Source organism: Meles meles, chromosome 8 (genome assembly GCF_922984935.1).
Source record: "Meles meles chromosome 8, mMelMel3.1 paternal haplotype, whole genome shotgun sequence".
In the NCBI taxonomy this organism is placed as follows: domain Eukaryota; kingdom Metazoa; phylum Chordata; class Mammalia; order Carnivora; family Mustelidae; genus Meles; species Meles meles.
This window is the reverse complement of record NC_060073.1, coordinates 94,562,372-94,575,753: the sequence shown is the minus strand read 5'-3', so window position 1 is coordinate 94,575,753 and position 13,382 is coordinate 94,562,372.

Sequence of the window (13,382 nt, the reverse complement as noted above, 5' to 3'; positions counted from 1 at the left end):
ATGGTGGGGCACCTGGGTGGCTCACTCAATTGAGCCTCTGACTTTTGATTTCAGCTCAGGCCACGATCTCAGGGTCATGAGATGGAAGGCCCTCCCCATTCCTCCCTGTGCTGGGCATGAAGCCTCCTTAAGATTCTGTCTCTGCCCCTCCGTCCCTCCCATGCTTGTTCTCTCTCACTCTTTCTCAAAAAAAAAAAAAAAAAAAAAAAAAAAAAAAAAAGCCAAATGGTAATTTTCTAATTCTATCATCCATTCTGTACTTCCTAGATAGAATTTTTCTGCAAATACTCTCCTGCATCCTCTAAAACTATCTAATTTCTCTGCTTTACAGTTCATATAAGGACGGCAGAATAGGGGCACCTGGGTGGCACAGTTGGTTGAGTGTCTGACTCTTGGTTTCAGCTCGGGCCCGATCTCGGGGTTGCAAGATCAAGCTCCACATTGGAAGCCCAGAACAGAGCCTGGTTGAGATTCTCTCTCTCCCTCTCCCTCTGCCCCTCCTGCTTATGCTCTCATTCTCTCTCTAAAATAATTAAATAAGATTTTTTTTTTAAGAAGACAGAGGTGGAGGAGGAGGTTGAGGAGGAGGAGAAGAGGAAGAGGAAGGAGGAGGAGGGTAAGGGGAAGAAAAAGGAAGAGGAGGAGGAGGAGGGGAAGGAGGAGGAGGCAGAAAAGAAGAGGAAGAGGAAGAAGAAAGGCAGGATACATACTTAATTCCTTCCCTTTAGTTACCAATGAGTTAGCACTCCAGCAACCTCCAAAACTCACTAGTTTTGCTCATTGGTAAAGGAAATCTCATGTGCAGTCTTTCAATCCCCCGTCAGCACCCTAAGAATGGGCCTTGGGCCTGGAACACTTCCTTACCAAGAGACACGGAGCCTGTACACTGTGCCAGGCTTACAGCCTTCTTCTGCTTAAACATGTGTGTCAATGGCCTCAGGCACACCCCTAGCATTCATGATTTCAGGCAACATGGGAAGGTGTTGGGGGTCTTTCCACTCTGGACAAGAAGGGCGCCTACAGACCTATTGCCCTGCAATGGCTGTCAGGAATGGAGGGGGACCTTGGTGGCCACGGGGGACCCACACACACTATTGGAACTGACCTTGTGCTGTTTCGTTCTCTGTGAGAGTAAAGCATTGTTCCATCCAGTGCTCTGCTGGCTTTGTTTTCCTTGGTGCCTCTGACACCAGGATGCAGTGAGCAGAGAATCTGGACTTCTACTCCAGGTGGCTGGCGTTGTGATAAACTTTGCTATCCTCTAGGTAGTTGGAGTCCTCCCCTCACTGTGTTCTGCTTGACAGTCTGGCTCAGTGAGCAGGGTCACCAAACCGTGGCATGGTGTAAGCACAAGGGCTTGTCATCTGCATTGTCCTGGGGTGGTGCCGGCCCCTCAAGGATCGTGGGCTGCTTCCCTTTGCCTTATGGCCATAAATGGGATGTAGATAATCTCCCTGTCAATAGGACTGAGCTGGTGCAATGGATGAGGGCAGAGATACAAGAGGTGGGTCCTAAGAACACCTATAGGCTGGCTCTTGGTCGCCCTTGCATTGCCACACCACCAGCCAACTCCCATGGTATCCCAAAGGTCTGTCAGGGGAGTTCATTGAGATGACATGACTGCCGGTTGACTTGCAAGCTGGACTCAGACAATGGAGGCTCTTCATCCCCTCCCTGTCCTTAGAATGTGCATCCTGCTCAGCTTTCCAGCTCCCAGAAGCTGCCCCAAGGATATAGCCTTGGATATAGTGGATATAGCCAAAGATAGAGTGATGTAGTTTTGAGACCATTTGGATAGTAAATACGACTAAACTCAGGTAAGGCGTCTACATAAACTTAAGATTCAGTAGGTAGGTATAGAGCTCTATTCATCTCGTAGCTGCCCAAGACAAGCCTCATGTTTTAAGTTCCCTTGCTTGTTAAACCTGCCATCTACCAATCTGGAATGGCCTGCCTCTTTAGTCTCTTTCTGCCCTCCGGGTATGGTGACCAGTTTCAGATTTTGTCTGGGAGGCTCCCAAGGTTGTGAACCAACAGGGTTACTGGTGATATCCAAGGGAAGTAAGGGAGCCCTGTGGGGGGAGTTCCACCTAGTCCCCCTCATTTTGGGGCTTCACATAAGACCTGTTTTCACTCAATGCCAAACCACTGATGGCATCGCTAAAAACAAAACTGTTGAAATAAGATCTCTGAAAATGAAATACAAAAACTGGAAGACAGATACAGACAGAGGCCAGGGTAATATCCTGCAGCGTGGCTGGTGTTTCTATTTGAGAAAGAGACACTGCAGACCCAAATGTCTCAGTCTGGGGGGCACAGTCAAGGATGGGGCCGAGGTCAGTGGCCCTGTCCCTCTGTCAGGATAAAAAGGGAAAAGAGAAAAATCGAGACTTTTATGGGGCTCTTGGATACTGGTGCCATAAGGACCTGAAAATTAATGACATTTGGGGGTAATGAGGTGACCCATGGCAGACAGGTACTCATATGCTCAATATGCTAACTTGGGGTGGGACTTGACCTTCCACGAACCCAGGTCACCACAGGTGTTTTGGCCATCCATTACATCCATGATATCTTAGCGGGAAAGTCCACCAAAATGCAGGAGGGGTAACACTTCGGTGAGTCATTGGTGCATTGACGAGCAGCAGCTGGTCAGGGGAAGTACAGGACCCAACACAGCAGGTGCATTTCCTAGGGGTCACTTGGGCACAAAGCCAAAGAAGTACCCTTGAGAGAGTAAAGGAATTGTTGACTCTGGGGGCATCCACTACTAAAAAGGGGGTCTGACATCTCATAGAACTTTTTGGGTCTTAGAGACGGCATGTACCCCACTTGGATGTTCTTTTGTTCCCTCTAGTTAAGGTGACCCATAAGGCTATCAGTTTTGAATCAGGCCCTTTGTTGGAGCAAGTCTAGAAAGCTCATCAACTGTGGCCCAGCCGCTGCATTTGGGACCTTCAGAGCCTAGACACCACAGGTGTCCACAGCCTCCCTACATGCTGATTAGGGTACGTGGCAACAAAAAACTTCCACTAGGGGGTGCTGGCCACATGGATTCTGGACCTTAAGTTGCCTAAGGCAGCCACCAGATACACTCTTTTTTCCCCCTAGAATGTTTTGTTTTGTTTTTAATTTATTTATTTTCAGCGTAACAGTATTCATTCTTTTTGCACCACACCCAGTGCTCCATGCAATACGTGCCCTCTCTATCCTTTTGAAGAGCAACTCCTTGTTTGTTTTCCAGCACTGGTAGAGACTAAACATCTCAGAGCCAGAGCACCACCTATGACTCTGTGACCTGAACTGCCCATTCTTGCTTGGGTGCTTGCAGACTCCACCAATAAAATTGGACAAGCTCAATAGAGCTCAATTAAGTAGGAATGGTATATCCAAGGTGAGGCCTAGCCACGGCCCCAAGGGACCAATAGCCTCCATGAATAAGCCAGTTCACCAGGAAGGGTTGAGCAACCCACAGGGAACGCTTTGCTTTACCTCCATGGCTACTCAGCACCCAAGATTCAAAGATATGCCTCCTTACAATGTGCATGGTTCACTGGTGACTCTGCAAAACTAAAGACAGACAAAGTCATCACAGCTGTGGCCACCATTTAGCCAATAGTGGTCATCTTTTGACTGGGACTGGATATGGACATTCTGCTCAGTGGGCTGAACTCCAGTGATGGTTGTGGTGATGGTTGTGCAGGCCACCCATACCACCAGCCCTTGTTACATTTTCACCAACTTGTGGGTCATTGTCAATGGCCTAGCCATCTGGTCGGGAGAATGGCAACTGAATGATTGGACTATTAAGGGATTCCCTGTGCGGGGACAAGAACATCAGCAGCTTGCTGCCTGGAAAGGAAAAATATATAGTAATGCTCATGGCAAAGGACTTTTTAAAATGGAACATGAATGAACTCTCATACTAGTGAAGCTTGCGCCCAAGGAGTAACAATAGTAGCCCAATGGATACATCAATGAACTGGACATGAAAGCCCACTTGAGATGCAGCAAAATGCAAAGGCCCAAGTAATGATGCTGGAAGATGGCAAGACTAAGGACAAAGTACAATCTTGGGATTCTTGCCAATGGACATACCATCCAACCAAGAGGGAGATTCGAAATGTTATTGGATTTGCCACCCACATATTTTGAGCCTTTCCCCCCAGGCTCAAACAGTCCACACGTGGCCTGTTGCTCCTCTGATGGTGGTCCCAAGCCATCAGTGGTTCTGGTCGGTGGCTGACTCCCTCAGTGCAGGTTCAGATCCATAGGGTACCTAGTACACCATCCATGAAGCTTTCCTGGAACATAGACACTGAGCAAGAGGCAGACTTTAAAAGCACTGACAGTAGAGGACCGTCATCCATCAGGCAACTTTACTTTGCCACCTAACTTGCAGTTAAACCAGCCATGAACTTCATACAATTGGTCTAAAGACTCTTCTAACGAGTGCTCCCTGACCAGAGTGACATGTGCTCCTCTGAGTTAGATATTCTCTGAGGGGTATACTGGCTTATGAAGTGCTTGTCACCCTCAGAGGGGGGCTTTCTCTTTGGAATTTCAGGGTTCTCGGGTGTTGCTACAAAATGATACTCTAAATTGGAAGGGCCCCACAACTGGGCCACACTGCAGGGTTTCCAGAGACACTACTAGAAAAACAACTGGACAACTTGTTCCATTCTGCTGACTGTGTCCTCATACCTGGCAAAGGCTCACATGCCCTGGAAAAAAAAATGGTATGTCATTAACTATGGCAGAGATAGTTAACGCTGCTCCCCACGCTATTCTCCGCGAACTCACGAGACGTGGAGGTGATGGAACAGGGCGGTATCCGTGCTGTTGCCAATGCCTCTTGCTGTGTAAAATATCAATAATTCAGAGAATGTAGAAACCAAACTAGAAAATCCAGGCTCTGATGGAATGGTTATGAGCTTGCAGATCCCCGTAGACCTTGATGTGTTTAGTTGAAATAACACGAACACTTGGGGTTCCTGTTTGAGGACAGTCCTCCAGGAAGGCCTGGCCATCCTCTTGGGTTTGGTTCTCCTAATAACTCTAGTAAAGTGTTGTCTCAAAATGACAGAGAGGCAACAAACCACATCCGTCTAGTAGGTGGTTTAGTGGCCCCATAAGACCAGATTTCACCTCCCAATTCAAGGTGGGCAAAGGTCCTGCTGGATTTGATGTGTTTCATCTGCTGTTTCAGTGGATGGCTGAGGATCGGGGGTGGGAGGCTCAGAAAGGCAGTCTCATATGCAGTCTTTCAACCCTCAAGGCCCCATAAGGATGGGTCTTAGGTCTGGAACACTTCCTCCCCACGAGACAGAAACCCCACACTGCTGGGCTGAGCTTCCAGCCTTATCTAGAAACACCTGTCCCTGTTTCAGGGAACACCTGCTCCTTTGCTCTGCTTGAGACGGCATCAATGCCCCTCAGGCACACCCCAGCATTCAGTTTCTCACGCTCTACGGCAGAGGAGCTGGGGTCCTTCTGCTCTAGTGTGAGGGGGTGCATGTAGACCAGTTGCCCTACGTTGGCTGCCAGGGCTAGAGGGGCACACTCTTCGATCTATTTCTTCTCTGTGTGAGTAAAGCATTGCTCTGCCCAGTGCTTTACAATGTGTGTTTTCCTTGCTGACTCTGAAACCAAGAGGCAGTGGGCAGAATGTGTGGATTGCTATTCCGGGTAATTGACACTGTGATGAGCTTTGCTATCCTCTATGCAGTTAGGGTTCTCTCCTGGGATTGGTAACCAGTGCGGTGTTCTACCCAACATTTTTTTAAAAGATTTTATTTAGGGGCACCTGGGTGGCTCAGTGGGTTAAAGCCTCTGCCTTCGGCTCAGGTCATGATCCCAGGGTCCTGGGATCGAGCCCTGCATCGGGATCTCTGCTCTGCGGGGAGCCTGCTTCCTCCTTTCTCTCTGCCTGCCTCTCTGCCTAGTTGTGATTTCTCTCTGTCAAATAAATAAAATATTAAAAAAATATATTTTATTTATTTATTTGTTGAGTGAGAGAGAGAGAGAGCACAGGTAGGCAGAGTGGCAGGCAGAGGCAGAGGGAGAAGCAGGCTCCCCGCCGAGAAGGAGGCGGATGCTGGACTCAATTTCAGGACACTGGGATCATGACCTGAGCCAAAGGCAGCCGCCTAACTGACTGAGCCACCCAGGCGTCCCTAGTACCCAACATTTTTATTTATCTTTCTCTTTTGAATATCACTATGTTTTTATAAATGGTTGGTAATCTATTTGATTTTCAATTTGTCCCATCTTTAGAGTGTCCCTTCAAGCTAGCTTCCTTGTCCTTTTGACAAAGCTCCTGTTCTTACCTAGGTTTCCCCAAGTCAGAGCCTGAGGAAAAAGTTTTTATGCAAGTAGTATATTCAGGCAGGCGATTCCAGAGCAGGAAGTGTCGCAGAGAGGGGAGTGTCTCAGGAAGGAGGGACAAGTTGGCCACTGGGACTTTTTTGACTGGTACTTCTTGAGGAATTTTTAAAAATATGTATCAGAACTATCTATCCAGATTGCCTAGGTGGCTCAGTCGGTTAAGCATCTGCCTTTGGCTGAAGTTATAATCCTGGAGTCCTGGGATCGAGCCCCATGTCGGGCTCCCCGTTTCCCTCTCCCTCTGCCACTCCCCCTGTGTGTTGTCTCTCTCAAATAACTAAATAAAATCTTTTTTTAAAAATCCACCCATGGGACAAAAAGGGAAAGCATTTGTTGCTTAGATACTATTCCCCTTGATGGAGAATGGCTTCATGGCATTTATTCTTCCCAAATTCCCACTTGCACATTCATGACCCCCAAGTGGAGTCATGCCAATGTTCTACATCCTGCAAGTCTCAAAAAAGCTCCAAGGCAGGAAGCAAGAGACCATTGCACAACCAGGAAGGATGTGTTCTGTGACCGTACCTACACGAAGCCTCTGTCAAAACTCAGCTGAACTGCTCACCACACCCGAAACTAAATTGAGAAGTGTGACTGAGATGATTCTGAAGGATTGCACAAGAGATGTCTAGTGCTGTCCATTTTGAGGCACTCATCCTTCTCTTCAGTCCAATCCATCAAGGGGTTCCTTTCATGCCCTGACTGATCGCCGTTTCTGCAAAAGGATGAGTGGAGCAAACACTGGTCCCCACAGCTCCACTGCTTCTGAGGCTGCGACTGGGATGGTCATCACATATGACCCAGTCTAATTCCCTCACCCCCACCAGCCCTTTAGCTTGGGGCACACTTCTGAAAAACTTCTGTCTCTGGCCCAGTGCTGTTATTCTCATGAGGTAATCAAGGTAGCTTTTCACACTTTCCTTTCTACTCATACATGTAACACACACACCCTGCACTTGTGTGTGTGTATGTAGCATAACCTCATGATTGTGAATGAAACAACACACAAAAAGAGAAGAAAAGATAAACTGGATATAACAAACATATACAGAATGCTTCACCCAACAAGAACAGAATACACATTCTTCTCAAGGGCAAATAGGACATTCTCAAGGATATACCATATGTCAGGCCACAGATCAACTCTAAATAGATTTTAAAAGACAGATATCATACAAAGTATCTTCTCTGAACACAAGAGGAGGCAGTTAGAAATCAATAACAGAAAGAAAATGAGAAAATTCACAAATTTGTGGGAAGTTAAACAACACACCCTTAAATTCTCAGTGAGTCAAAGAAGAAATCATGAGGGAAATTAGGAAATACTTAGTGATGAATGAGAATGAAAACAACACACTAAAACTTATGGAGTGCAACAGAAAGATACTAATAGGGAAATTTATAGCTAGGAATGCTTACATTAAAATCAAGATCTCAAACTAACAATCTAGCTTAAACCACTCGGGGAACTAGAAAGAAAAGAAAAGAAGCCCAGTGGTAGCAGAAGGAAGGACGTAATAAAAATTATGTCCAAGAGATCAATAAAAGAGAGACCAGGAAATCAAGGAGACTGAAAGTTAGTTTTTCAAAAAGATTAACAAAACTGACCAACCTTTAGCTAGCCTGACTGAGAGAAAAAGAGAAGCCTCAAAAGTACTAAATTCTGAAATGAAAGTGGGGAAAAATTACTACCTATTCTATAGAAATAAAAAGGAACATAAAAGAACAATTGTACTATGAATGATCGTAGGCCAACAATCAGTAACCTAGATGAAATGGACAAATTCCTAGAAGCACACAATCTACCAAGACTGAATCATAAAAAATAGAAAACCTGAACAGACTCCTTTCTCTCTCTCTCTCTCTCTCTCTCTCTCTTTTTAAAGGGGGAGAGGGGCAGAAGGAGAGAGAGAATCTTAAGCAGGCTCCACACCCAATGCGGAGCCTGACTCGGGCTCTATCTCACAACCCTGAGATCATGACCTGAGCCAAAATCAAGAGTCAGAGGCTTATCAAAAGAAATGAAATCTTGCCATTTGCCACGACGTGGATGGAACTAGAGGGTATTATGCTTAGCGAAATAAGTCAATCACAGAAAGACAATTATCGTATGACCTCCCTGATATGAGGAAGTTGAGAGGCAACGTGGGGTGCTTGAGGGTAGGAAAAGAATAAATGAAACAAGATGGGATCGGGAGGGAGACAAACCATAAGAGACTCTTAATCTCACAAAACAAACTGAGGGTTGCCAGGGTTGGGGGGTGGGGTAGGGAGAGGATGGTGGGATTATGGACATTGGGAAGGTATGTGCTATGGTGAGTGCTGTGAAGTGTGTAAACCTGGAGATTCACAGAACTATACCCCTGGGGCTAATAATATATTATATGTTAATAAAAAATAAAAAATTAATTTTAAAATATTTTTTAAATTTTCTAAAAAGAGTCAGAGACTTAACAGACTGAGCCACCCAAGCACCCCAGACCCCTAACTCTTAAAAAGATTGAATCAGGACTTAAAATCCTCCTGACAAAGAAAAATCTTGGATCTAATGTCTTCACAGATTAATTCTACCAAATATTTAAGGAAGAACTAACACCAATCTTTCTCAAACTCTTCCAAAAATTGATGCAGAAGAAACACATTCTAACTCATTTTTATGAGGCCTGCCTTTCCCTGATACCAAAACCAAATAAAAACACTGCAATTAAAGAAAATTACAGACCAATATCACTCTGAACATTGATGCAGAAATCCTTAATGAAATACTAACAAATAGAATTCAACAACATCTCAAAAGGATTATATAACATAACCAAATGAAACTTATTCATGAAATGCAAGATAGTTCAATATATGAAAATCAACTGAGGGGTACCTGGGTGGCTCGGTCGTTAAGTGTCTTTCTTTGGCTCTGGTCATGATCCCAGGGGCCTGGAATCGAGCCCCGCTTTGGGCTCTCTGCTTGGTGGGAAGCCTGCTTCTCCCTCTCCCACTACCTCTGCTGGTGCTCCCTCTCGGGCTGTCTCTTTCTATATATCAAATAAATAAATAAAATCTTTAAAAAGAAGAAGAAAATCAATGGATGTAATATACCACATTAACAGAATGAAAGGGGAGAAAACTTGATATGATCATCTCAATGAACAGAAAAAGCATTTGAGAAAATTCAATGCCCCTTCACAAAAAAACACTCAACAAACTTGGAATAGAAAGAGACTACCTCAACATAATAAGGGTCATATATATGAAAAATCCGCAGTTAACAGGATATTCAGTGGTGAGAAACTGAAAGCTTTTCCTCTAAGATTAAGAACAAGAAAATTATGTTCACTTTTCCCATTCATATCCACTCATTTTAATTCTTTTTTTTTTTAAGATTTTATTTATTTGACAGAGATCACAGTTAGGGAGAGAGGCAGGCAGAGAGAAAGAGAAAGGAGGAAGCAGGCTCCCTGCCAAGCAGAGAGCCCGATGCGGGGCTTGATCCCAGGACCCTGGGATCATGACCTGAGCTGAAAGCAGAGGCTTTAACCCACTGAGCCACCCAGGCGCCCCTCATTTTAATTCTTATTCATTCATTTCATCCATTCTTTTCAACACAGTATTATATTAGATTCTAGCCAGATCAATCAGGCAAGAAAAGTTAGAAAGAAAGAAAATTATTTCTATTCAAAAATAATATGATCTTTTATTTAGAAAACCCTGTTACACACACATGCGCACACACACATAAACTGTTAGAAGTAATAAAGTAATTCAGCAAAGTGGCAGAATACAAAATCAACACTCAAAAATCAGTTGTATTTCTATACACCAACAACAAAAATCTGAAAAGGAAGTTAAGAAAACAATTCTATTTCCAAAGCACCAAAGAGAATAAAATATTTGGGGTACCTGAGGGGCTCAGTCAGTTAAACATTTTACTCTTGGTTTCAGTTCAGGTTATGATCTCAGGGTTGTGGAATCAAGCCTACATCAGGCTCTGCACACAACGGGGAGTCTGCTTGGGATTCTCTCTCTCCCGCTGCGTTTGTCCCTCCCTTCTCTCTCTGTCTCTCTCAAATAAATAAATATTTTTTGAGAAAGAATGAAATACTTAGGAATTAACTTAACCAAGAAGGTGACAGTCTTGTACACTGGAAACTACCAAACATTGTTGAAAGGAATTAAAGAAAACATAAAGAAATGGAAAGACGTCTTGTGTCCACAGATTTTAATGCTACCCAAAGCAATCTACAGAGTCCGTGCAATCCCTATCAAAATCCGAAAGATTTTCTTTTTCAGGAATAGAAAAATCCATCCAAAAATTCATTGGAAATTCAAGGATCCCAAACAACCAAAACAATCTTGAAAAAGACGAACAAATTTGGAAGACTCATACTTCCTGACCTAAAATTCACTGCAAACGCACAATAATCAAAACAGTGTAGTGCTGGCATAAAGTCAAGCATATAGATCAATGTAACAAAATAGAGATCCCAGAAATAAACCCATGCATATAAAATCAAGTGATTATTATTATTTTTTTTTTTTTTGCAAGCATGCCAAGATGACTCAGTGGAGAAAGGATAATCTTTTCAACAAATGGTGCTAGGAAAGCTAGATTTCCACAGATAAAAGAAGGAAGTTATATCCTTATTTAACACCATTTACAAAAATTAAGTCAAAATGGATAAAAGATTTAAACATTAAGAGCTAAAACTATATAACTCTTAGAAGAGAACATAGGGGGAAATCTTCATGACATTGAATTTGGCAGTGATTTCTTGGATATGACATCATATCCAAGAGCACAGGCAACAAAAGCAAAAATAGAAAACTGGATTTTATCAAAATTAAAGCTTGTTGCATCAATAGACACTAACAGAGTAAAAAAACAACCCACAGGTTGGGAGAAAATATTTGCAAATCACATATCTGATAAAAGATTAATACCAAATGAAGTGAATGACAACAGAATACCCAATTCAAAAATGAGCAACAGACATAACTCTAAAGAAGATATATACAAATGGCCAATAAGCACATGAAAAGATGTTCACAAGCATTAATAATTAGGGAAATGCAAATCAAACACATTCATTCAGTTTTGTACTCATTAGGATGGCTATTATCAACAAACAGAACACAAATGTTAGCGAGGATGTGTAGAAATTGGAGCCCTGTGTACTACTGGCGGGAATGTAAAATGGTGCAGCTGCTCCAGAAAACAGTAAGGCAGTTCCTCAAAAAAACAGAATTACTATTTGATGCAACATTGCTTTTGGATATATACACCAAAAAATTGAAAGCAGGCACCCAAAGAGTTATTTGTATACCAAGGTTTGTAACAGCATGGTTCACAATAGCCAAAGGTTGAAACAATCAAAAGGTCCATTGACAGATGAGTGGATAAGCAAAATGTAGCTTATTATATGTAGTGTGTGTCATATATATTTCTGCCTTTAAAAGGAAAGAAATTGATACATGCTATGCCATGGGTGAAGCTTGAAGACATTAGGCTAATTGAAATAAGCTGGACACAAAAGGACAGATATTGTATGATTCCACTTTTATGAGATACCTCGAGTAGTCAAATTCATAGACAGAATCTAGAAAAGTGGTTTCCAGGGGCTGGGGGACTGAGGAATGTGTCGTTACTGCTTGATGGGTGTAGAGTTTCAGTATAGGATGATGAAAAAGCTCTGGAGATAGATGGTGGTAATGACGGTACATTAATGTGAATGTAACTGATACCACTGTTGTGTATAATTTAAAATGGTTAAAATGGTAATTTTTATGTTTTGTATATTTTACCACACACACACACATGCACAAATCCCATACCACTCTGCAAACTCTTTTTTTTTTTTAAATATTTTATTTATTTGACAGAGAGAAATCACAACTAGGCAGAGAGGCAGGCAGAGAGAGAGGAGGAAGCAGGCTCCCTGCGGAGCAGAGAGCCCGATGCGGGGCTCGATCCCAGGTCCCTGGGATCATGACCTGAGCTGAAGGCAGAGGCTTTAACCCACTGAGCCACTCAGGCGCCCCTCTGCAAACTCTTTTAGTTTAACAATATACCATGACTATTTTCCTGGTCCCTATATACAAATCAAATTCAGCCTTTTTTAAAAAATATTTTATTCATTTGACAGAGAGAAATCACAACTAGGCAGAGAGGCAGGCAGAGAGAGAGGAGGAAGCAGGCTCTCTGTGGAGCAGAGAGCCCGATGCAGGGCTCGATCCCAGGACCCACTGGGAGGCTTTAACCGAAGGCAGAGGCTTTAACCCACTGAGCCACCCAGACGCCCCTCAAATTCATCCTTTTAATAACTGCACACTATATCATAAAAGGTCATGCTATGCCGGATTTAACCACTCCCACACTACAAACATTTGCTATTATAAATAATGCTGTGGTCCAAATCTTTAAGGTTCATATGAAGTATCAGTTCCATACAATGGAGCCTTCAAACTGCAATTACTGGGCAAAGTAAATAGTATATTTAGATCTTTCTTTAATCTACCCTCAACTTTTGTTTATTTGTGGTTTAAAGCAAGGAGGAAAGATGCTCTGCATTAGTTAGGTTATGGATTTGGCTGCATATGACAAAAACCTCCACCTGCTGGGACTTATACCAGATATAATTTTATGTCTCTTTCACATAACCACCTGGAGACAGGCATTTCAGGACTGGTACGGAACCCAGCCTTTTTTCATCCCCTTATTCCACCAGTCATTTTCCAAGGTGGCTCACTACCACCTCCACATTCCGGTCAGCAGGACAGCACAGGGGAGAGGATGGACACATCCCCTTCTTTTCTAGACTCCACCCAGCAGTTGCCTGTACTACACTTCCGCTTCTTACCTATTGTCCTGAACTTAGTCATATAACCCATCCTAGCTAAAAGGGAGACTGGGAAAAAAGATACTCATTCCAGGTGTCCATGTGCCCTATTAGTATCATGATGGCCCAGGGGAGATCAGATAATGGTCAAGTCTGTGATAAGAG